Raw genomic sequence first — 23348 nt, 5'->3', positions numbered from 1 at the left:
CCTTAAATCTTAGAAATCAACAGTTGTCTCTTTTTTGCACAAAGTACCTGATTTGCGTCCAAATTACCACGCACAGAAACCACAGAGGAGGAGATGCTTGAAAAAATAAGGCGTGCGTCAGATTTTCTGACGCAGTACAGACGGTGCGTTGTTTCTTTCCACGCTGCAAGGGGCTTTGCGTTGATTTCCATTGCACAGTCTTGGTTCCTTGATGCAAAGCGGGGATCTTTGGACGCCTGGGGACAATGTGGGAAAAAATCCTGGGCATGTGGGCAGAAGCCACAGGTGTTGCGTCGATCTGGTAGGTGATGTGTCAAATTTTCTGTTGCACAGCAGGTGCTGCGTCGATTCCTCACTCAGGAATTCAGGCTGTGTTGTTCCAGCTCGGCTGTGCGTCGATCCGGTAGGGCCATGTGTTGAATTTCCAGTTGCAACACAGGCGCTGCGTCGATCTTTACTCAGGAAGTCGGGCTGCGTCATTCTGGTTTACTTGTGCAGTAATTTTCTCATCGCAGGGAACGCTGTGCGTCGCTTCTGGCAGGCTGAGTATCGATTTTTGTTGCACAGGATGTTTTCTTGAAGAGATGAAATCTTTTTGGCCCTGAGACTTAAAAAAACAGGAGGCCAGCTCAATCTAAGCCCTTGGAGAGCACTTCTCAGCAAAGTCAGAGGCCAGCAAGGCAGCAGGGCAACAACAAAGCAGAAGTCCTTCACAGCAAGGCAGCAGTCATTCACAGCAAAGCAGTCCAGGTGAGTCCTTTGGGCAGCCAGGCAGGTCTTCCTGACCGGTTGCAGGTGCAGGTCCAGAAGTGTCTGATTTGGTAGGGTCAGAGACCCAGTTTATGTACCCAAAAATATCTTTGAAGTGGGGGAGACTTGTAAGAGTGGTTTTGAAATGCACAAGGTCCCCTTTCAGTACAGGTCTGTCTGCCAGGGTCCCAGTAGAGGGTTTGGCAGTCCGTTTTGTGAGGGTAGGCCACTAGCCTTTGAAATGTAAGTGTCAGGCCCCTCCACGCCCTTCCAGCCCAGGGAGACCCATTCAGTATGCAGATGAGTGCAGGCGTGACTGAGTATCCTGTGTTTGTGGTTGTCTGGGTGAAATGAACAAGGGAGCTGTCAAGCAGCCCGGCCCAGACGTGGATTGGAGTCAGGCTGTAAGGCACAAGTGGATTTGAGTGCAGAGAAATGCTCACTTTCCAAAAGTGGCATTTCTAAAATAGTAATACAAAATCCAGCCTCACCTATAAGCAGGATTTTCTATTACCATTCTGTCCCTAGTAAAAAAGACCTATTTATCCCTTTCTGATCAGAATCTACCACTCAAACTGTATGTGAGTATAGACCTAATGGTGGCCTGTGAAAGGAGTAGGCCTCACAGTAATGGAAAACAAACTACCAGGACATATAAAACACACAGGTATATGTCCTGCCTTTTATCTACATAGCACCCTGCCCTATGGGTTACCTGGGGACTACCTTAGAGGTGACGCATTTGTAGAAAAAGGGGTGTTTAAGGTTTGTCAAGTACTTTTAAATGCCACACAGGCCTTGTAATGACACGCCTGAGACATGGTTAAGGAGCTACATATGTGGGTGGCACACTCAGTGCTGCAGGACCACTAGTAGCATTTAATTTACAGGCCCTGGGCACATGTGGTGCATTTTACTTTGGACTTACAAGTAAATAAATATGCCAGTTGGGTATGAGCATTGTTTCCATATTTTTAGGGAGAGATCACATGCACTTTAGCACTGGTTAGCAGTGGTAAAGTGCCCAGCGTCCTAAAGCCAGCAAACATGAATTCCGAAAAAGAGAAGGAGGAAGGCAGAGAGTTTTGGGGTGACCCTGCAGAAGGGGTATTTCCAACAGTTAAGGATAGGTTAGTTTAATACATTCTGTGGTTTATCCTGGCATGGACTGTGGTATTTGTTTGAACATGGGTCACCCCCTCTTCAATCAACAAGGCAAATTATCATATGGTCCAGTTGCCATTGCTGCTGGGTACTTCCAGGAAAATGCCACTTATAGCTTGTTGTCTCCCTGTCATTATAAAAGCGGTCACCCAACTGTCCTTAGAGTCCACTTTTTTTTCCTGCATACGAGAGAGAGCAGCTCCAGTCCTTCAGGGCTCCTCTCGTGTCACAGACAGCAGGTCCAGTCCTCTTCTAATCTTCAGGTGGTCAATAAAATGTTCTAAAGTGGGCACCTGGAGGTGCACATTTATGCCTTGTACTAACTAGTGGATGGGAACTTGTCCTGGGCATGCCCTAACCCACAGGGTAAATGTTTCTCAGGCCAATTCTTCAGAAGTTTTCACTAGTTCCTGTTTGCCTTACTGCAAAGAGGCCCACAAATGCCCAGTGTTAGGACATTCTCAAGACAGGGAAAGCCTTCAGCCATAGTCATCTTGGGGTCTTATGGAAGGGACTGCATCAGGGGACTGCACTAGTCTAATCATATTGTCCTCCCACATCTAACACTAAAATCCAGTGTGAGACAGGCACTGTACCCAAAACGAAGACAGAGATAGACGTATATAGGACAGAAGTAGGGTCCTTCAACAACCAGACAGGATATCCACAAGACATTTCTTGAGATTTTGTTTTCCCCCTTAAGTATTGCCCAAGTGTTTCATGTGACTCAATAGACTTGTCAAGCAGGCGTTGACACTGTAGTGTCAAAAAGGATGCCCACCCTGCATATTCAGTGCAGTAATGAGGAGCCATCTCTGCACATTCAGGTCAGCCAATTGTTTACACCTTTCACACCCTTTTCACACATATCCAATGCTGAGCATGAGCTGAGGGGTGGCAGAGGTTTATGTTAATTTGCCTTCTGACAAATCCTACAGATATAATGTACATTTCTGTACGTTACTTTTGCTTTATATTAATTAAAAATCGGACTTTACAATTGAAATTTGAATAACTATTAAAATAATGGTTTAATTATTTTTCTAACTGGTCCTATTCCAGAGATACCATATTAATATGTTTTTCAGTATCTGGTTTTCTACACAGGACAGCAAAGCCTGCCACACTAAAAATAGCTTAGAAGGCCATGTCTCACATTTAACTACTATGCTCCTATCTTGTGACCTATGAGGCCTACACAGGGTAACTTACTAATACATAAAAGGGAGGCTTTTGCCTGTCAAAAAAAATTATTTTAGGACTGATCACCGAAGTAATAAAATATCCAATCCAATCTCATTTTCAGTTCAAATATTTGTGATTTTAAAGGGCACCTCCTTTGAACAAGGCAAACAGAGAGATTCAGGATAATGGCCTAGAATTATTCAAAAGGAAATTTGTTTCCAACCTTCCAGTTTCATAAGCATCACTTACTATTACTCAGGCTCCGCTCCTACTGGCACTGAATGACAGGTTTGCGCAAAGTTAAAAAAAAAATCTAATATGGTGCCCCTTCTTTACACGCGCATGCCCAGAAAACAGTTGTGAGAAATGCAATCAAAAGTTACTGTAACCCAATTGAAACACCCATGGTCTTAGGTAACGGGCGCACACACACCTACATACTGATAACCCTCAAACTGAAAACCAAGAACTCCTTTTTAGCCCTCGACTAAAGGGATAGCAAGGAGGTGGTATGGGCTAGAAACTCAGTACTCAGCAAAAAAACAAGTAACACTCAACAAAGAATGTCAAAAACGGTGTTTACGTAAAAATGAAAAGTACTTTAACCCCTTAGCTGCTGGGCCTTTTCCCCCCCCAGTGCTGAGCTCTTTTTTGGCTATTTGGGGTAGTTCGCGCTTAGGGCTTCATAACTTTTTGTCCACATAAGCTAACCACGCCAAATTTGCGTCCTTTTTTTCCAACATCCTAGGGATTCTAATGGTACCCAGAGTTTGTGGTTTCCCCTGGAGGAGACCAATAAAATAGCCAAAATACAGTGAAAATTTTGTTTTTTCCAAAAAAATGGGAAAAAAGGGCTGCCGAAGAAGGCTTGTGGTTTTTTCCCTGAAAATGCCATCAACAAAGGGTTTCTGGTGCTGAAATCACTAGCTTCCCACCTTTCAGGAACTGGCAGACTTGAATCAGAAAACCAAATTTTTCAACACAAATTTGGCATTTTACTGGGACATACCCCATTTTTACTATATTTGGTGCTTTCAGCCTCCTTCCAGTTAGTGACAGGAATGGGTGTGACACCAATGCTGGATCCCGGAATACTAAACATTTCTGAAAACTAGACAAAATTCTGAATTCAACAAGGGGTCATTTGTGTAGATCCTACAAGGTTTTCCTACAGAAAATAACAGCTGAAATAAAAAAATATAGAAATTGAGCTGAAAACAACAGCCATTTTTCTTTATGTTTTACTCTGTAACTTTTTCCTGCGATGTCAGATGTCAGAAAGCAATATACCGTTTTGTCTGCTGGACTCTTCTGGTTGCGGGGATATAAAGGGCTTGTTGGTTCATCAAGAACCCTAGGTACCCAGAGCCAATAAATGAGCTGCACCCTGCAGTTGGTTTTCATTCTATACTGGGTATACAGCAATTCATTTGTTGAAATATGAAGAGTGAAAAAGAGGTATCAAGAAAACCTTTGCATTTCCAAAATGGGATCAAGATAAGGTTTTGAGGAGCAGTGGTTATTTGCACATCGCTGAATTCCGAGGTGCCCATACTAGCATGTGAATTGCAGGGCATTTCTCAAATAGACGTCTTTTTTACACACTCTCTTATATTTGGAAGGAAAAAATGTAGAGAAAGATAAGGGGCAATAACACTTGTTTTACTATTCTATGTTCCCCCAAGTCTCCCGATAAAAATGATACCTCACTTGTGTGGGTAGGCCTAGTGCCCGCGACAGGAAATGCCCCAAAACACAACATGGACACATCCTATTTTTTTTATAGAAAACAGAGCTGTTTTTTTCAAAGTGCCTACCTGTAGATTTTGGCCTCTAGCTCAGCCGGCACCTAGGGAAACCTACCAAACCTGTGCATTTTTGAAAACTAGAGACCTAGGGGAATCCAAGGAGGGGTGACTTGTGGGGCTCGGACCAGGTTCTGTTACCCAGAATCCTTTGCAAACCTCAAAATTTGGCTAAAAAAACACATGTTCCTCACATTTCTGTGGCAGAAAGTTCTGGAATCTGAGAGAATCCACAAATTTCCTTCCACCCAGCGTTCCCCCAAGTCTCCCGATAAAAATTATACCTCACTTGTGTGGGTAGGCCTAGCGCCCGCGACAGGAAACGCCCCAAAGCGCAACGTGGACACATACAAATTTTTGGAAGAAAACAGAGGTGTTTTTTGCGAAGTGCCTACCTGTAGATTTTGGCCTCTAGCTCAGCCGGCACCTAGGGAAACCTACCAAACCTGTGCATTTCTGAAAACTAGAGACCTAGGGGAATCCAAGGAGGGGTGACTTGCGGGGCTCGGACCAGGTTCTGTTACCCAGAATCCTTTGCAAACTTCAAAAAGTGGCTAAAAAAACAAGTTTTCCTCACATTTCGGTGACAGAAAGTTCTGGAATCTGAGAGGAGCCACAAATTTCCTTCCACCCAGCGTTCCCCCAAGTCTCCCGATAAAAATGATACCTCACTTGTGTGGGTAGGCCTAGCGCTCGCGACAGGAAACGCCCCAAAGCGCAACGTGGACACATACAAATTTTTGGAAGAAAACAGAGGTGTTTTTTGCAAAGTGCCTACCTGTAGATTTTGGCCTCTAGCTCAGCCGGCACCTAGGGAAACCTACCAAACCTGTGCATTTCTGAAAACTAGAGACCTAGGGGAATCTAAGGAGGGGTGACTTGCGGGGCTCGGACCAGGTTCTGTTACCCAGAATCCTTTGCAAACCTCAAAAAGTGGCTAAAAAAACAAGTTTTCCTAACATTTCGGTGACAGAAAGTTCTGGAATCTGAGAGGAGCCACAAATTTCCTTCCACCCAGCGTTCCCCCAAGTCTCCCGATAAAAATGATACCTCACTTGTGTGGGTAGGCCTAGCGCTCGTGACAGGAAACGCCCCAAAGCGCAACGTGGACACATCCAAATTTTTTTAAGAAAACAGAGGTGTTTTTTGCAAAGTGCCTACCTGTAAATTTTGGCCTCTAGCTCAGCCAGCACCTAGGGAAACCTACCAAACCTGTGCATTTCTGAAAACTAGAGACCTAGGGGAATCCAAGGAGGGGTGACTTGCGGGGTTCGGACCAGGTTCTGTTACCCAGAATCCTTCGCAAACCTCAAAAAGTGGCTAAAAAAACAAGTTTTCCTCAAATTTCGGTGACAGAAAGTTCTGGAATCTGAGAGGAGCCACAAATTTCCTTCCACGCAGCGTTCCGCCAAGTCTCCCGATAAAAATGATACCTCACTTGTGTGGGTAGGCCTAGCGCTCGCGACAGGAAACGCCCCAAAGCGCAACGTGGACACATACACATTTTTTGAAGAAAACAGAGGTGTTTTTTGCAAAGTGCCTACCTGTAGATTTTGGCCTCTAGCTCAGCCGGCACCTAGGGAAACCTACCAAACCTGTGCATTTCTGAAAACTAGAGACCTAGGGGAATCCAAGGAGGGGTGACTTGCGGGGCTCGGACCAGGTTCTGTTACCCAGAATCCTTTGCAAACCTCAAAAAGTGGCTACAAAAACAAGTTTTCCTAATATTTCGGTGACAGAAAGTTCTGGAATCTGAGAGGAGCGAAAAATTTCCTTCCACCCATCGTTCCCCCAAGTCTCCCGATAAAAATGATACCTCACTTGTGTGGGTAGGCCTAGCGCTCGTGACAGGAAACGCCCCAAAGCGCAACGTGGACACATCCAAATTTTTTTAAGAAAACAGATGTGTTTTTTGCAAAGTGCCTACCTATAGATTTTGGCCTCTAGCTCAGCCGGCACCTAGGGAAACCTACCAAACCTGTGCATTTCTGAAAACTAGAGACCTAGGGGAATCCAAGGAGGGGTGACTTGCGGGGTTCGGACCAGGTTCTGTTACCCAGAATCCTTCGCAAACCTCAAAAAGTGGCTAAAAAAACAAGTTTTCCTCACATTCCGGTGACAGAAAGTTCTGGAATCTGAGAGGAGCCACAAATTTCCTTCCACGCAGCGTTCCCTCAAGTCTCCCGATAAAAATGATACCTCACTTGTGTGGGTAGGCCTAGCGCTCGTGACAGGAAACGCCCCAAAGCGCAACGTGGACACATCCACATTTTTTGAAGAAAACAGAGGTGTTTTTTGCGAAGTGCCTACCTGTAGATTTTGGCCTCTAGCTCAGCCGGCACCTAGGGAAACATACCAAACCTGTGCATTTCTGAAAACTAGAGACCTAGGGGAATCCAAGGAGGGGTGACTTGCGGGGCTCGGACCAGGTTCTGTTACCCAGAATCCTTTGCAAACTTCAAAAAGTGGCTAAAAAAACAAGTTTTCCTCACATTTCGGTGACAGAAAGTTCTGGAATCTGAGAGGAGCCACAAATTTCCTTCCACCCAGCGTTCCCCCAAGTCTCCCGATAAAAATGATACCTCACTTGTGTGGGTAGGCCTAGCGCTCGCGACAGGAAACGCCCCAAAGCGCAACGTGGACACATACAAATTTTTTGAAGAAAACAGAGGTGTTTTTTGCAAAGTGCCTACCTGTAGATTTTGGCCTCTAGCTCAGCCGGCACCTAGGGAAACCTACCAAACCTGTGCATTTCTGAAAACTAGAGACCTAGGGGAATCTAAGGAGGGGTGACTTGCGGGGCTCGGACCAGGTTCTGTTACCCAGAATCCTTTGCAAACCTCAAAAAGTGGCTAAAAAAACAAGTTTTCCTAACATTTCGGTGACAGAAAGTTCTGGAATCTGAGAGGAGCCACAAATTTCCTTCCACCCAGCGTTCCCCCAAGTCTCCCGATAAAAATGATACCTCACTTGTGTGGGTAGGCCTAGCGCTCGTGACAGGAAACGCCCCAAAGCGCAACGTGGACACATCCAAATTTTTTTAAGAAAACAGAGGTGTTTTTTGCAAAGTGCCTACCTGTAAATTTTGGCCTCTAGCTCAGCCAGCACCTAGGGAAACCTACCAAACCTGTGCATTTCTGAAAATTAGAGACCTAGGGGAATCCAAGGAGGGGTGACTTGCGGGGTTCGGACCAGGTTCTGTTACCCAGAATCCTTCGCAAACCTCAAAAAGTGGCTAAAAAAACAAGTTTTCCTCAAATTTCGGTGACAGAAAGTTCTGGAATCTGAGAGGAGCCACAAATTTCCTTCCACGCAGCGTTCCGCCAAGTCTCCCGATAAAAATGATACCTCACTTGTGTGGGTAGGCCTAGCGCTCGCGACAGGAAACGCCCCAAAGCGCAACGTGGACACATACAAATTTTTTGAAGAAAACAGAGGTGTTTTTTGCAAAGTGCCTACCTGTAGATTTTGGCCTCTAGCTCAGCCGGCACCTAGGGAAACCTACCAAACCTGTGCATTTCTGAAAACTAGAGACCTAGGGGAATCCAAGGAGGGGTGACTTGCGGGGCTCGGACCAGGTTCTGTTACCCAGAATCCTTTGCAAACCTCTAAAAGTGGCTAAAAAAACAAGTTTTCCTAACATTTCGGTGACAGAAAGTTCTGGAATCTGAGAGGAGCCACAAATTTCCTTCCACCCAGCGTTCCCCCAAGTCTCCCGATAAAAATGATACCTCACTTGTGTGGGTAGGCCTAGCGCTCGTGACAGGAAACGCCCCAAAGCGCAACGTGGACACATCCAAATTTTTTTAAGAAAACAGAGGTGTTTTTTGCAAAGTGCCTACCTGTAAATTTTGGCCTCTAGCTCAGCCAGCACCTAGGGAAACCTACCAAACCTGTGCATTTCTGAAAATTAGAGACCTAGGGGAATCCAAGGAGGGGTGACTTGCGGGGTTCGGACCAGGTTCTGTTACCCAGAATCCTTCGCAAACCTCAAAAAGTGGCTAAAAAAACAAGTTTTCCTCAAATTTCGGTGACAGAAAGTTCTGGAATCTGAGAGGAGCCACAAATTTCCTTCCACGCAGCGTTCCCCCAAGTCTCCCGATAAAAATGATACCTCACTTGTGTGGGTAGGCCTAGCGCTCGTGACAGGAAACGCCCCAAAGCGCAACGTGGACACATCCACATTTTTTGAAGAAAACAGAGGTGTTTTTTGCAAAGTGCCTACCTGTAGATTTTGGCCTCTAGCTCAGCCGGCACCTAGGGAAACCTACCAAACCTGTGCATTTCTGAAAACTAGAGACCTAGGGGATTACAAAGAGGGGTGACTTGCGGGGTTCGGACTAGGTTCTGTTACCCAGAATCCTTTGCAAACCTCAAAAAGTGGCTAAAAAAACAAGTTTTCCTCACATTTCGGTGACAGAAAGTTCTGGAATCTGAGAGGAGCAACGAATTTCCTTCCACGCAGCGTTCCCCCAAGTCTCCCGATAAAAATGATACCTCGCTTGTGTGGGTAGGCCTAGCGCCCGCGTCAGGAAACGCCCCAAAGCGCAACGTGGACACATACAAATTTTTGGAAGAAAACAGAGGTTTTTGTTGCGAAGTGCCTACCTGTAGATTTTGGCCTCTAGCTCAGCCGGCACCTAGGGAAACCTACCAAACCTGTGCATTTCTGAAAACTAGAGACCTAGGGGATTCCAAGGAGGGGTGACTTGCGGGGTTCGGACCAGGTTCTGTTACCCAGAATCCTTCGCAAACCTCAAAAAGTGGCTAAAAAAACAAGTTTTCCTCACATTTCGGTGACAGAAAGTTCTGGAATCTGAGAGGAGCCACAAATTTCCTTCCACGCAGCGTTCCCCCAAGTCTCCCGATAAAAATGATACCTCACTTGTGTGGGTAGGCCTAGCTCCCATGTCAGGAAACGCCCCAAAGCGCAACGTGGACACATACACATTTTTTGAAGAAAACAGAGATGTTTGTTGCGAAGTGCCTACCTGTAGATTTTGGCCTCTAGCTCAGCCGGCACCTAGGGAAACCTACCAAACCTGTGCATTTCTGAAAACTAGAGACCTTGGGGAATCCAAGGAGGGGTGACTTGCGGGGCTCGGACCAGGTTCTGTTACCCAGAATCCTTTGCAAACCTCAAAAAGTGGCTAAAAAAACTAGTTTTCCGCACATTTCGGTGACAGAAAGTTCTGGAATCTGAGAGGAGCCACAAACTTCCTTCCACCCAGCGTTCCCCCAAGTCTCCCGATAAAAATAATACCTCACTTGTGTGGGTAGGCCTAGCGCCCACGACAGGAAACGCCCCAAAGCGCAACGTGGACACATACACATTTTTGGAAGAAAACTGAGGTGTTTTTTGCGAAGTGCCTACCTGTAGATTTTGGCCTCTAGCTCAGCAGGCACCTAGGGAAACCTACCAAACCTGTGCATTTCTGAAAACTAGAGACCTAGGGGAATCCAAGGAGGGGTGACTTGCGGGGCTCGGACCAGGTTCTGTTACCCAGAATCCTTCGCAAACCTCAAAAAGTGGCTAAAAAAACAAGTTTTCCTCACATTTCGGTGACAGAAAGTTCTGGAATCTGAGAGGAGCCACAAATTTCCTTCCACGCAGGGTTCCCCCAAGTCTCCCGATAAAAATGATACCTCACTTGTGTGGGTAGGCCTAGTGCCCGCGTCAGGAAACGCCCCAAAGCGCAACGTGGACACATACAAATTTTTGGAAGAAAACAGAGGTGTTTGTTGCGAAGTGCCTACCTGTAGATTTTGGCCTCTAGCTCAGCCGGCACCTAGGGAAACCTACCAAACCTGTGCATTTCTGAAAACTAGAGACCTTGAGGAATCCAAGGAGGGGTGACTTGCGGGGCTCGGACCAGGTTCTGTTACCCAGAATCCTTTGCAAACCTCAAAAAGTGGCTAAAAAAACAAGTTTTCCTCACATTTCGGTGACAGAAAGTTCTGGAATCTGAGAGAAGCCACAAACTACCTTCCACCCAGCGTTCCCCCAAGTCTCCCGATAAAAATGATACCTCACTTGTGTGGGTAGGCATAGCGCCCGGGTCAGGAAACGCCCCAAAGCGCAACGTGGACACATACAAATTTTTGGAAGAAAACAGAGGTGTTTGTTGCGAAGTGCCTACCTGTAGATTTTGGCCTCTAGCTCAGCCGGCACCTAGGGAAACCTACCAAACCTGTGCATTTCTGAAAACTAGAGACCTTGGGGAATCCAAGGAGGGGTGACTTGCGGGGCTCGGACCAGGTTCTGTTACCCAGAATCCTTTGCAAACCTCAAAAAGTGGCTAAAAAAACAAGTTTTCCTCACATTTCGGTGACAGAAAGTTCTGGAATCTGAGAGGAGCCACAAACTTCCTTCTACCCAGCGTTCCCCCAAGTCTCCCGATAAAAATGATACCTCACTTGTGTGGGTAGGCCTAGCGCCCGCGACAGGAAACGCCCCAAAGCGCAACGTAGACACATACAAATTTTTTGAAGAAAACAGAGGTGTTTTTTGCAAAGTGCCTACCTGTAGATTTTGGCCTCCAGCTCAGCCGGCACCTAGGGAAACCTACCAGACCTGTGCATTTCTGAAAACTAGAGACCTAGGGAAATCCAAGGAGGGGTGACTTGCGGGGCTCGGACCAGGTTCTGTTACCCAGAATCCTTTGCAAACCTCAAAAAGTGGCTAAAAAAACAAGTTTTCCTCACATTTCGGTGACAGAAAGTTCTGGAATCTGAGAGGAGCCACAAATTTCCTTCCACCCAGAGTTCCCCCAAGTCTCCCGATAAAAATGATACCTCACTTGTGTGGGTAGGCCTCGCGCCCGCGACAGGAAACGCCCCAAAGCGCAACGTGGACTCATACAAATCTTTGGAAGAAAACAGAGGTGTTTTTTGCGAAGTGCCTACCTGTAGGTTTTGGCCTCTAGCTCAGCCGGCACCTAGGGAAACCTACCAAACCTGTGCATTTCTGAAAACTAGAGACCTAGGGGATTCCAAGGAGGGGTGACTTGCGGGGCTCGGACCAGGTTCTGTTACCCAGAATCCCTTGCAAACCTCAAAAAGAGGCTAAAAAAACAAGTTTTCCTCACATTTCGGTGACAGAAAGTTCTGGAATCTGAGAGGAGCCACAAACTTCCTTCCACCCAGCATTCCCCCAAGTCTCCCGATAAAAATGATGCCTCACTTGTGTGGGTAGGCCTAGCACCCGCGACAGGAAACGCCCCAAAGCGCAACGTGGACACATACAAATTTTTGGAAGAAAACAGAGGTGTTTTTTGCGAAGTGCCTACCTGTAGATTTTGGCCTCTAGCTCAGCCGGCACCTAGGGAAACCTACCAAACCTGTGCATTTCTGAAAACTAGGGACCTAGGGGATTCCAAGGAGGGGTGACTTGCGGGGCTCGGACCAGGTTCTGTTACCCAGAATCCTTTGCAAACCTCAAAAAGTGGCTAAAAAAACAAGCTTTCCTCACATTTCGGTGACAGAAAGTTCTGGAATCTGAGAGGAGCCACAAATTTCCTTCCACCCAGCGTTCCCCCAAGTCTCCCGATAAAAATGATACCTCACTTGTGTGGGTAGGCCTAGCGCCCGCGACAGGAATGGATCACACAAGGGTCAATGGTAGTCATTGCTTGAGGTCTACTGTTAACCCTGGAGTGATTCATTCCTGAAGCATGCACTAGGCGCAGGCACACAAGCGGGGTTGTGTTTTTATCAGGACAAGTGGGGAAACACTGGGTGGTAGGAATTTTGAGGATCCCTGCAGATCTCTGGACTTCTGCTCATTGAAATGCAAGGAAATGTGTTTTTTAAGCACATAATGTAATTTCAAGGGGATTCTGGGTGAAGGAAAACTGGTGAGAGCCATGCAAGTCCTGCACCCTTGGACTCCCCTGGTACTAGTTTGTTAAAGTTAACCCACCACTCACACTGGTTGGTTTTAGCACCACCAGAAATTATGGTTTCAAAGCATGATTACTTATCAAAGTATCTGAATATTGAAACCAAGCCTTCTGAAGGTGGGCCATAAAGCCGCGTCCAGGCACCAACCTCTTTATGGTCCATTCACACGCCATTCACGCACAACAAACAACCCTTTCATATCGCCAGCCACGGGCCCAATCCAATCAATCACTCCACTCACATTAACTTACCGCTGCCAGACAAGGGCCCATCACATTCACACGCCACAGAACGGAATAAGTTTGACTACATTTTACCACCTGTCAAGTAACTGCCTCCTTCTTCCTTAACATTAAAAAAAATGCATGCGTAACAAACCTTTACTAATGACTCCTGTGACAGCCACCTGAGGCTCAGGAAGACATGTTTTTCATGCGCCTTTAACGCACTCTCTGCGCTAAATCCAACTCCTTCCTGTTTGTGGATGCAAGTTGGGGGTGTCCGAGTATGCCGCACAAAGCGATTCCTCGAACTGAGTGTGCATATCTACCTTTGAAACTAAGGGAGACCTGCTGGGGATTTCTCATGCTGTTACCTAAAGAGAATGTCATAGGCTACCTGCCTCCTTCTTCCTTAACATTATTACCAAATGCATGCGTAACAAACCTTTACTAATGACTCCTGTGACAGCCACCTGAGGCTCAGGAAGACATGTTTTTCATGCTCCTTTAACGCACTCTCTGCGCTAAATCCAACTCCTTCCAGTTTGTGGATGCAAGTTGGGGGTGTCCGAGTATGCCGTACAAAGCGATTCCTCGAACTGAGTGAGCATATCTACCTTTGAAACTAAGGGAGACATGCTGGGGATTTCTCATGATGTTCCCTAAAGAGAAGGTCATAGGCTATGGAAAAGGGTAGTGTTTGGTACATAGGGGAGTCCATGAGAACGTAGCATATGTCCCAGCCAACATTATGTGCAGTGATGTGACTATAATGCACTTATACAGCAAACTGAACATCTACTAAGTTCTGATGGAGGATGAACATGAAAAGCAGGTCAAACACTGACCTATACAAGTCATTCTCCTTCACTGCTGGGATGGCACCAATGGGTTTGAATCCATAGGTGTAGATGATGTACATCTGTACTACCTTTACTATCTGCCTTCTACCTGTGCAATAACCCTGTGAAGGCACTCCTACCATAAGCTTTCCTTACCCATCCATGTCTCTGTTCTCATCAGAGTCCTGGCTAATCCTGTATAATAGCCAAGTGAACCTATACTAGTTTGTGGAAGCAAGTTGGGGGCTTCCAAGTATGCCCTACAAAGTGATTCCTCGAACTGAGAGAGCATATCTACTGTTGAAAGTAAGGTAGACATGCAGGTGAAGAAAGGGTACTCCATGGCAATGTGGCATATGTTCTGTCCACTAGTATATGCAGTAGGGAGAAGAAAATGCATGTTAATTGAACAGAACACCGACCACGCCAAAAGGAAGTCCATGATGAAGTAAAATTCTGTGGCTCCTTGCCTAACGAAGCAGTGGCCCATGGACGTTCGGTATCCATGCACTGCCACTGAAAGGATTACCCAACAGCAGCTCAACCTCAGTCGATTTCCCAGAACTTTGCTTTAGTATGATACAACGTAAAGCAAGTAGGGATACAGAGGCCTGGTTGTGATGGACACTGGGGACAGTAATACCGACTCTCCTGCCGCTTTCCATGCTTTGAGCACACTTTACAGCGACGACATGGACGATCCTTTTTGGGTGTTTTAGGTATGCGATCAGCAAAGTGTCGCTCCTGCAGCCTTGCCACATCCTCCAGAACATATGAGGTGGAGGCTGCTGCTTCTTCTGTAACAGCAGTGAGGCTTTCAATTACAGACAACTGGAAGTCAAGGAAAGTCATGAGTCTTCCTGTTGTTGTCTGACGGTAAACAACATACGCATTATATGTTGCCATCTGAATCAGGTGGGTAAACAGTTTCTTGTACCAAGTGCGAGTTTTACGACACGCATTGTATGGTTGAAGAACCTGGTCGTTCTTGTCCACTCCACCCATGTACTTATTGTAATCGAGTATACAGATGGGCTTGTGGACTTCGGCCATCTGACCCCAAACCGTGATGGGAGAAGTGCTCTCATCATGAATTGTAGTGAGCACGTATACATCACGTCTATCTAGGAACTTGACTGCTAGCAGTTAGTTAGAACGCAATGCAGTACTCTGTGATTTCTGGAGCTTCTTGCAAACAAGCTCCCGCGGGAATCCTTTGCGGTTACAACAAACTGTACCGCAGGCCACAGTGCCAGCTTTGTAAAGCTCACTGAACAGCTCTACTCCTGTATAGAAATTGTCCACATAAAGGTTATAACCTTTGTGAAGAAGTGGCTGGACAAGTTCCCATACAATCTTACCTGTGACCCCTAACACAGGAGGGCAACCTACAGGGTTTAGGGTAGAATCCTTCCCTGCATACACTCTCAGGCTGTACACATAGCCAGTAGAGCTCTCACACAGCATGTACAGCTTTATGCCATAGCGAGCTCTTTTGCTCGCAATGTACTGTCTGAAAAGCAGCCGTCCTTTGTACAGGATCAAGGACTCATCGACTGCTATATTCTTTCCAGGAGTATATATCTCTGGAAACCTGGCAGACAAATGTTCCACGACAGGCCGAATTTTGAACAACCTGTCATGATCTGGATGGTCCCGGGGCAATGCAGCAGAATTGTCATTGAAATGCAGCATGCGCTGCAGTAGCAAAAAACGATCTCTGCTCATGTATGGTGCGAAGATGGGAGTTACCCAAACCGTGCGAGTCATCCAGTAGGACTGCAAGGTGGGTTTCTGTACTAACCCCATTTTGAGCGTAAGGCCCAAAAATATCTTCAACTCCGCCAGCGAAGTGGGAGTCCACTGGCGTGCCCTAGAACGGGGCCCTAGAGTGCCTCCGCGCTCCCTCAGAAATTGGTCTGCACGCAAATTTGTTTGCTGCACAACTTTCTGAAGAAAGTCAACATCCAAAAACAGATAGATGTAGTCGACTGGCAAAAAGTTAGCTGTATCGACTTTACATCCAGCGTCACCAGTAAAAGGTGGAATTTGGGGCTGAACCAAACAGGGGGGCTGCCAAGAGAGCACTCTCTCTGTGCTTGCGGCAGCAAGCACGTGCTCTCTGGGTTCGGCTAACCCAATGTGGTCCCGCTGCCCCGAATGTGCTTGCGAAGGGACAGCACGGATGTCGTCATTGTCTCCTTCAGACTCACTGGAAGAGGTGTCGTCAGATGGGACTCCGCCGACTGAAAAATCACTCCCAGAATCTGCCCCATTGTCCTCTCCCTCAGATGCTGTCTCAGTGTCTGCTGTCTCAGTCTCTGAGCCTACATCAGAACTGTCCTCCATAACCCGAGCTAGGGCTTGATCAGCAGTCATCCAACGAGACGCCATCTCTGCAACTGGCTAAACTGTCCCTCCAAATTACTAGCCTACGTAGAAGGCAGATAGTCACAAAATTGCGTGTGGGTATGTTTGTTGTGTACAACAGGAAATGTTGTCACCTTACCTTCGCTTCTTCTCCAATTCTGCAGATTTTCTGAAAACACTGAAAAAAACAAAAAAAGAATGTATTACTTCACCTTACCACACACCCTGTGCAACAGTCATTTTTGGTGCTCTGCCTCCCATTACCTCCTCTTCTAATTCCCTCAGTACTACCCAGCAAAAGTGCCACTCATATCTCCATAGTCCCCCTGGCATTACATTAGTTTTAAAGCGCAGGTAACGCTTGCCTTTACTAATCCACTCAGCTACTTTATGGCAACTGCCACTACAGAAAAGACATGCATGCATGCATATATATATATATATGTATATGTATATATATATATATATATATATATATATTTATATATTGTGTGAACAAGATTCTCACCCCACTACACGAGGTTCAAATTGACATATTTTATTGCAAGCAACAGCCACGTACGCGTTTCGACTCTCAAGGATTCTTGATCACAGTAAATGAGTCCCTATTTTCTTTCATTGTTTATACTTGCGATAAAACATGTCAATTTGAACCTCGTGGAATGCAGTGAGATTCTAGTTCACAAAATATTTTCGAGGTTGCTCTCCTCCATCACTGAGCACCGGCAGTGGAGTGCACTGCGCAACAGTCTTTTTAACCAATTTGTGTTGCATATATATATATATATATATATATGTATATATATATATATATATATATATATATATGTTTAGAAACAAAGTGGTTGAAGGGTTGCTGGGCGGCACACTCCACTGCCGGTGCCCAGTGACAGAGAAGACCAATCTAGAAATTTTCTAATGCCGAAAAATGTCACCGCACTCCACGAAGTACAAATAAAAGTGTATTTTATTGCAGTCAATAACCACCAACGTGTTTCAACTCACCAAGGAGTCTTGATCACGGTCCTCGTGGAGTGCGGTGAAATTGTTCACCATTATAAAACAACACACACAAGAATAACAAGCATTTACAATGTAATGGGTCTCGCATCTGCTCGAGTTAGAGCTATTAGCGTTATAAACTCCTAACCCAACTTTTCTTGCCACATAAATTGATAATTGAAAGTTAAACTCTTTCACATAAGAGAGCCGATTCACAGCGCCACGGCCACCATGAGCATCATGTGAAGAGTTACACAAAAGGAAAAGAAGTTCGCTCGCAGTTAAACGTAACTGCAAAAGTGCACTTAGCCTTGTACCAGGGGCGATGGCCAAGGCGGTAACAAAACCTCCCCGAAGGAGGGACAAAGGTAAATCATTTTCCAATGTCATCAAAGGATTTTTGAAGGGCAAGCCCACGAACGAGTGGTAGTGATGGGCGTGAGGTGGGCGTTGTTAGAAGCCCAGATACACACCAACAAGTCAGAAAACCAGCACATGGACGCTGCAATGCTTGTCCTGAAAAAAAAAATATATATATATATATATATCTATATATATCTATATATATATGTGTATACATATATACACATATATATGAGAGAGAGAGAGAGAAAGAAAACACGACACTCATGTCACAAACCTTTTTTTTATACATGTGTGCTTGCCCTTGCCAAAGCACACATGTATAAAAAAAAATTGGCCCCTTTGATGGTCACCCTAAGGGCTGACCAACAAAAATGTGTTTGTTTTTATTTCTTTTTTACCCTGGGGGGGCGATTGGCCCCCCCAGGCAAAACTACATGGTTTTTTTTCCCCCCTTGGGGTCGGCCCGTGTTCCAAGGGCCGACCCCGCCATTTTTTTTTTTTTTTTTTAATTGTGGGGGGCGCGATCGCCCTGCAAAACTGTGTAAATTATTAATTATTGCCCCCGGGGGGGGCGGCCCGTTTACGAGGGGGCCGACCCCCCCAAAGAAGATCCCTGGTGCCTAGGGGCGTTTCCTGGCCGTGGATCGCAGCCGCGCTGCGATCCACGGCCAGGAAACGGTGCCAGGGAGGCATCGATGGAAAGGGGAGAGCCTCCCCTTTCCATCGATGCCTCCCTGGCATCTGGGGAGGCCGTTTTGGCCTTTTTTTCCCCACCGGAGAAAGAGAGAACGCTTACCTGCTTCTCTCCTTCTCCGTGGGGAAAAACTGCACATGGACGCTGCAATGCTTGTCCTGAAAAAAAAAAAAATATATATATATATATATATATATATATATATATATATATATATGTGTATACATATATACACATATATATGAGAGAGAGAGAGAGAGAGAGAGAAAGAAAACAAGACACTGAAGTCACAAATCTTTTTTTTTTTTATACATGTGTGCTTGCCCTTGGAAAAGCACACATGTATAAAAAAAAAAATGGCCCTATTGATGGTCACCCTAAGGGCTGACCACCAACTTTTTTTTTTCTTTCTTTTTTTAACCTGGGGGGGCGATCGGCCCCCCCAGGCAAAACTACACGTTTGTTTTTCCCCCCTGGGGTCGGCCCGTGTTCCAAGGGCCGACCCCGCCATTTTTTTTTTTTTTCGTTTTTTTTATTTATTGTGGGGGGCGCGATCGCCCCCCAAAACTGTGTACTATATTAAATATTGCCCCCAGGGGGGGGGGGGCCGACCCCCCCAAAGAAGATCCCTGGTGCCTAGGGGCGTTTCCTGGCCGTGGATCGCAGCCGCGCTGCGATCCACGGGCAGGAAACGGTGCCAGGGAGGCATCGATGGAAAGGGGAGAGCCTCCCCTTTCCATCGATGCCTCCCTGGCATCTGAGGAGGCCGTTTTGGACTTTTTTTCCCCACCGGAAAAAGAGAGAACGCTTACCTGCTTCTCTCCTTCTCCGGTGGGGAAAAACTGTGACGTCAGCGCACCTCGTGGCGCGCTGACGTCATAAGGGGGCGGGAGGGGGGTGGGATGGAGACGCGGAAGCTCTTCCGCGTCTCATACCGTAAAAAAAGGATTTTTAACCCCCTCCCTGGTGTCAGCCACTGGTCGTGACCCGCACCAGTGGCCGACGCCCGCACCAAAGGGGTTAAGACACTCAAAATGAATGCACAAAATTACAAATATATACAAAGTGGTAGATGGAAAAAGCAAGGGAAACAGATTCTGTATAGTCTCCAAATCTACAGTGTTGTACACTAGTGGAAGAATTAAAACAACCCCCTACAAGCAGACACTACCTCCTAGGTCTGTGCCACGTTTAACGTTTTGCATTCTAGCAGACCCTAGCCACTAAAACCACAACACCCTTTGGGACACATATAACAATCCGTTGGCATGCAATCGAAAAAAGTCAGGCCTACTGGTTTTGTCACTGTCACCTAGATGCAGCCGTTGACTAAAAGTAGTTGACCGTTATGATGCATTTCAATATGTAATGTATTTAGGCACATAAGCTGACTTCGGCTACTAAAAAGTCACAAATCAAAACAACTAACCTACACTCAGCTGTACTGCGATGGAGTCGTCACAGAACCAACAAGGCCTTACCTCGTTGCCAGAGTGGAACTGCCTTTGTTAAACCTGACCCATGCCAGCTACACTATGAGGAGAATGGCACATGGAACAAAAATAGGAGATTACAACAAGCAGGAGCCTTCTGATCAGATCTCTGCATCTTCTATTCTCTGTTAACAACTTTTGTCTTTTGCCAGTGTTAACACGTCCCAGCCTTGATAATTTAACTTACAAAGGGACTCGTTTTAGGCCAATGAATCTTTTGACCACGTTTGGGGACTTCCCAGAATGAGATATCCGTTTACCATTGCAATCAATAGGCCAATAACCTCATCAATATTCACAATAACTAATCAATCAAACTAATCAATAACATGTAATAAGAATCAAACACACCATGACTTTTCAGCCATGAATAACCACACAAATCTAGTAAGTGTTAGGATATTTATTCCCTATTAGTTACACTCTAATAGCATATTTATTAGTCTCAATATCAATAAGCACATCAAAACCACTACAATGTGGCAACTTGAGTAAGACTTTATCAGAGCATGGTCATGAACATTAGCACAAAGCACGGCATTAATATTAATCAACTTTAGCAGAGTATCATTAGCACGTTATTCAACAAAGCAAGAGTTCAGTCATTTGTCTATTTGCGTCCAGTATTAGTGAACTCCTTAACTAACCTCAAATTAGCATCAGCATGCAAAACAATTTAGCAACATGAATTTAGAAAACATCTAACTATGGCCTTTATCAAAAGAGCAGTTGGTACCTAGAAAGAAAAGGCAAACAGACAATTACAATATATCATCATATAGTTACCCCTCCAAATGGGTCAGCATACAGCGTCAGTCTTCGTCCTCAGGACATCAGTCGATTCGCCATCAGCCAGGATAGAACAAGTCTCAGCAGGGCATAGCAAGAAGGAACTCTTCCCTCATAAGGAGGAGAAGTAGGTATCGGGCAAGGAAGAAGTGAGGATTTTTAAGGTATCAAACAGCTAAAGACAAGTCTCTCAGAATAGCTAAGAATAATGGCAAGTAATGGTGTCAAAGTGGCAAGGAAGTATGGCTGAGAATGGCTGATTTCTTCTGGTGTCACGCCGTTATCTCAAAGTTGTCGAACAAGTCTCTAATTTCCCATTGGGCAATATTTGGTGAGTCGTTACCTCTATCCAATAATCCATCACACACCTACTAGAATTTTCACCTAAGACAGTTCTCATGTAGTTTATTGGCTCCTGTGAATGACGTCTTCAGGTAAGAAAAATTACACTTGTCGCTCCAGTCAGTAGTTCCATTGTCTTCTCCTAGTCCAGGCGACCTTGCACCTGTTGCGGATTACACTGTTGCATTCTGCAAGAATGTCTCCTTGAGCAAGTCGGGTCCCATGAGAAAGAATTTACTACAGCTACACACATATCTCTAGCTTCTGCAAAAGTATAGCATTGTGTCCTTCAGGAAAAGCGGCACATTGCACGTTGGAAAAACACAGTTAATATGAGACCAGGCAGCTAGGCCCAGACCCTTGCTAACTAAGGCCTAGGGATTAATTTAGCAAAACCTTAATACATAATTCTTAATGTTAATATAAAGTCACACATTAATGCATTGTTAACTCATTATTAGTCAGTTCCAATAATCATCGTATACTTTGACGGCCACTCCCTGTGGGAACGTTTCAAACGTGTGCATTAGTACTATATTAACACATTTCTATGCAGCTTCATTATACATTATTTTGCAACCTTTTCATGTTAATACTGATTATAAAAGTTACACTCCAACAATCCCTCCTCTGATGACTCTTGTCATTACACAAATCCTGCACTTTTCAATTTTCCATCTTAAAATTCCCTCATCTCAATTTCTTCCCTCGACTTTGCCTTCTCATATTTTGCTCTGAACATTTTCTCCCTTTTCTTTTCTTCCCTCCTTTCATTATTTTTCGCCATTTTCAATTTAATTATTTTGCTAATTTTGCATGACAACCATAATCCAAATAAGTAGGCTAGAACAAGCAATATTCCCTGTATTATTTTTGCCAATATCCCATGCCAAATATTACTAAACCAACTTCCCACCTTAGTAAGTCCCTTTCCAACCTTTTCCCAAACACATGGCTCCTTCAGTTCCTTCAAATCTGTACTATCTCTTGTTAGGTTAGTAAGCATACTTCTAATCTCATTACTGTCATCAGGTATGTATCAAATCAATGTCGCTCATTAAGCATCTTACAGACTCCGCCATTTTTCGCTAAAAGAATATCTAAAGCAAGCCTGTTTTGAAGAGTTATAGCCCTCTCCGCAGCAAGTTCAGTATCCATCAGGAGTATAGCTCCTGTGAAATTTGTTAGCATGTTATCCACAATAGTAGACAACTTTCGAATCTTTATGGAGTTTAAGATAACTCCCACTGAAGGAATTATCGCCCCAAACATGTCTCCTACTGCACCAGCAGTAGTCTCTCTCCTTTGTCTAGTACGATGTAATTCAGACAATTTCTGAAACTTTTTCAAGTCCTCTAACTGGTATATCTTTAGGAAAACTATCCCCAAATAACATGGCCCATGCCATCCTTTTAGAAGACGGTAATAAGCATTAAGTCACATATATAATAGATCCCAGGGATCGCTGGATCCTGTCCATTTAACATGCACGTCCATTAACTGAAAAAAAAATACATGCTTCCATTCACTCTTTCCCACAAACACATTGTCATAATATGACTTTGGTCGCGTTACACAAAGCTTACCTACGTGTAGTGCATCTAAAGCTAATTTACCTTGTTCCCTAACTGCACTATAACTCTCACTACTAATAAAAGATCGCTGCTGCAAGCCTTTCTCCAATTTCCCTTTCAAAGCCCTTCTTCTATCTTCCGTGTGATCTAGAAAGCTTTTCTCTACAGGTGTAAGCAAACATGTCAAGTTATTGCGGTGTGCATATGATGTATTAATTGTTAATGTTGCTTCAAAGAACCCCTTAACTAACTTTATGCTATAGTATTTAGCTATACTATTCAAATCCTCTATGATAGGCACATAAGAAAACACAATGTCATGGTTTGAATAAAAGTACTGAATCTCCTCTTGATTATAGAATCATGTTAATAACAGACTACAATTATCCCATAGGTTAAAGGCAAACTATGATAGGTAACTCCCTCTTGCACCGAAACAGGAATCTGCGTACACACATAACAATTTCTCACATCCATAATGTCAACATACTCACTCAGCAAGCAACAGAAAACATTAGTTGATAGTTCCCCTTTTGCATTAGTTCCCTCATGCAAATACTTTGTGTCCTGCTCAAACCTCTCCCAAGCTGTTAGTGTAGCGGCGGTCTCAGGAATTGCAGCATTGTTAGTCTCACTCTTATCCACCAATGGCATTCCCACAATCAGAACTATGATGAATATCACACATACAACACCTAAAGCAACACCCAAACATTTACAATGCCTACTTCCACTATTATCATCTATAGTGTTAGCCATGATCTGTAAAGAATCAGAAAGTGAAGTAATATCAGTTCAAACAACTAACAGAGGATAGTTGAAAATTATTATGATGATTTCTTTTCAGCA

Source organism: Pleurodeles waltl, chromosome 9 (assembly GCF_031143425.1).
Source record: "Pleurodeles waltl isolate 20211129_DDA chromosome 9, aPleWal1.hap1.20221129, whole genome shotgun sequence".
Lineage (NCBI taxonomy): Eukaryota > Metazoa > Chordata > Amphibia > Caudata > Salamandridae > Pleurodeles > Pleurodeles waltl.
This window is presented reverse-complemented; position numbering follows the sequence as displayed.